Genomic DNA, 3,865 nt, shown 5'->3' with positions numbered 1-3,865 from the left:
CAGAAGCTCGTTACTTTTTGTTTCCCTATAATTGGGGCCGTAGAGCTCTATCCATTTATTCACTCGACCCAACTTTGAATTCAATTAATTTTTTTTGTTCCGCACCAAAAATTCAAAGACGATTTTTTTTTTTGGACTGATCCGGAAAAAAAATGGATTCTTAGAATTCTCCATTGATACGACATGCTCTTTTTTCCATCCACTCCTTTCAGGATCAGTCGTGGTCTTACAAACTGTACCGATGGTATGAACGAATCCCTTTCTTCATACAAATGTGTAAAAGATGCTAGTCGCACTTAAAAGCCGAGTACTCTACCGTTGAGTTAGCAACCCGAAAAAAATCGGAATAAAAAAAAAATGGAATTGCACGAGGCAATCAAAACATGAAATTAGCAAAAATTTGAATAAAATAAAAATACACGAAATTCTAAGATAAAAACATAGAAATAGAATAAGTGAAAATTTGTGGACCGCCTCCTGTCTTATTCATTCCATTGTTATCCATTTTTTTTTTTTTTTTTCAATACAATATACAATTACAATAAAAAAAACTTCTTGTATCACAACAAATTCAAAGAAAGAACCCATTATTTGAATGAAGTGAAGTGCCAAACTTGTGGGCGGGGATAAATAGATCTATTTATCTACGATCGAATTATATTTGTTCGATACACTGTTGTCAATATGATTGTAAATTTTGAATATAAATGTTGAGAAAAGAATAAAGAATATAAAAAAGACTATAAAAAAATACAATGAAAAAAAGAATTAAGTCAATTTTTTTTTTTTTTTTTATTATATTGTATTTTTTATTATTAATTATTAATAATATTTATTATTATAATATTTATTATTTTTATTATTAATAATATTTATTATTATAATATTTATTATTTTTATTATTAATAATATTTATTATTATAATATTTATTATTTTTATTATTATAATATTTATTATTATAATATTTATTATTATAATATTTATTATTAATTATTTATTATTAATTATTATTATTTATTATTAATTATTATTAATATTTTCTATTTTTATATGTTATTTTTTCTTGTTATTTTCTCTGTTTTTTTATCTTATTTTATGTTATTTTTTTTTTTTTTATCTTATTTTATGTTATTTTTTTAAATGCAATTACTTCATTTATTCAATTGATCTTTTTTCTCTATATTTTATATCAATAAAATTAGCTCAATAAAATCTGTTATAGAACACGGTATTCTATAGTAGCAAAGCAATAAGAAATACGAATAATAAATAAAAAAGTATGAATAAAACAAAAGAGGGGGGAGGAAATTATAAAGAAAAATTTATACAAAGCTAGATATGAGTCATCCACCCCCTCTTTTTTGTATTTCATTAATTGAATTTTGTTTGATTAAGACTAAGTTCCGTAAAAACCCCGGCCTTCTTTAAAATATCATGGACAGTTCCTGTGGGTTGAGCTCCTTTTTCAAGGAAATAGAGAATAGCGGGAACATTCAAATGGGTTTGATTATTTATCGGATCATAAAAACCAACTTTTCGAAGATCTCTTCCCTCTCTTCGGGATCGAACATCAATTGCAACGATTCGATAAACGGCTCATTGGGATAGATGTAGTTAAATAATACCCCCCCCCTAGAAACGTATAAGAAGTTTTCTCCTCGTACGGCTCGAGAAAAAAAAAAAAAAATGATTAAAAGTTATGTCTATTAAAAGTTATGTCTATGTATGGAATTATAATGTATGTAATTAGAATGTCAAAAAGATCCATAAACCCGGCAAATCAATTAGACATTTAAACCCGTCTTTTTTTTTTCAAAAAAAAAGAAGAAAAAAGCATTCGTACTCTCATAACTCAAGTCAAATAACTCTCAAAATGCTCAAAAAAAAATCCTTAGGCATTCTTTTATTGAGTGGTCTCTAACCCCTTTTTTTGTTTGTCTCGTTTAGAATCGATTTCGATTCTTCATTTTGATCTAGTTGTTGAGAGACAATTGAAAAGGGTATTTCCTTGTTCTAGGATCCTTTATCTTTGTCTTGAATCATTGGGTTTAGACATTACTTCGGCGATATTTAATCATTTCAAAAATGGCAGCAACATGCCCCTTTTTCTCTCTTTTTTTCTTTCTATCAAAGAATCATATGAACGATTAATTCCCGCATTATACACTTTTGATCGAAAGAGTTTTACCAATTCCAACAATTTTTCTTTTTGATTTGAAAATAGTTTGAATCGGAGCTTTTCGATTTCTATATCAAAAATAGACTTACGAAGTTGTTCCAACTTATTTATTTCCATTAATTAACCCTAGATCCTTGCCCCTGAAAAATGGATGTTTCTCTTCGAGCTCCATCCTGTACTATTTACATTACAACCCAACAAAAAGACGGATTATAATAGAACAGAACAAAGGATGTCGAGCCAAAAGCACCTTCATTTCTACATAATGGAAGGTGGTGGGTTTTGACATCCACAGCCGATCATGTCCTTCAAGTCGCACGTTGCTTTCTACCACATCGTTTCAAACGAAGTTTTACCATAACATTCCTCTAGTTTGGAACATTGATTCAATTATGGAATCATGAATAGTCATTGGTTCAGTCGATACATAGTAATCTATCTATACTTTTTCCTTCTATATGAAATCAATTTCCTTCTATATGAATCTATATGAAATAAATAGATAATTTAGGAAGAAAAAGCCTCAATAAGAATTCAAATTAACCCATATTGTATGAATACAATATATTTTTATTTTTTTATACTTTTATTAATATTAAGCTTTTCTATTCTAATTAATAAGAAATTAATAATATAATTAATAATAATAATATTACGAATATTATAAATAACACAAATAAACTAATCTTTTTGAATCTGCCTTGCATCTTCAAATAACTCGATAGATCAAATAACTCGATAGAATAGATTCGCCAATCTCACAGTTCTTCGAGTGCCAATCTTAAGAAATCATTAAAAATCAAAAGCAAGAATCACATTTTCTCCAATATTTGACTCTTAGAAAGAAGGTTGTTAAAAAAAAAAGAGCAATTTAGATTCGGATATCGTTATTCTGATATATAAAAAGAGTAGGCTCTGGGACGAAAGGATTCGAACCTTCGAATAGCGGGACCAAAACCCGTTGCCTTACCACTCGGCCACGCCCCATTTAGATTTCTATTTGAAACTACTAAACACTAATATGGGTATTCCCTGTTCGTCAATTCCAGTTCCAAATAACTATGGAATAGATTAGATTCTTGCTAGGATTTTGGCACGTATGGATAGAGAATTAAACCGAATTTATTGATCATTACATATAATTCAATTAAGATATTGTATGAAAGTATGATTTCTTCTATTCTCTTGTAAGAATTGAAGGCTTTTTGATTGGGTGAGTTCAAAGAAGTATTGTTTAGTCTGCCTTATTTTCCTTTCTTCATTTTTTTCCTTATATCAAAAAACATATTAATAACTCAATCAAAATTATCTCCAAGAACAAAATTTTGTTATGCTTAATCTTAATATCTTTAATTTGATCTGTATCTGTTTGAATTCTGCCCTTTTTTCGAGTAGTTTTTTATTCGCCAAATTGCCCGAGGCCTATGCTTTTTTGAATCCAATCGTAGATTTTATGCCAGTAATACCTGTTCTCTTTTTTCTCTTAGCCTTTGTTTGGCAAGCTGCTGTAAGTTTTCGATGAGATCCTTAATACTGTCCTAGAAAAATTCATGATTTATTCAAGAAAAAAAAATTGTAACAATTGAAAAGATTAGATAAGTCTTACACTATGAACACTATGAACGAACCGAACCCTCAATTCAAAGATTGAAATTCTTGGATAGCCATGATAAAGCTGGATCATC

The sequence above is a fragment of the Durio zibethinus genome, unplaced genomic scaffold (assembly GCF_047325235.1).
Source record: "Durio zibethinus cultivar Kanyao isolate XHJ-2024 unplaced genomic scaffold, ASM4732523v1 HiC_scaffold_126, whole genome shotgun sequence".
In the NCBI taxonomy this organism is placed as follows: Eukaryota; Viridiplantae; Streptophyta; class Magnoliopsida; order Malvales; family Malvaceae; genus Durio; species Durio zibethinus.
The sequence above is the reverse complement of the archived record's forward strand: the minus strand, read 5'-3'. Positions refer to the sequence as shown.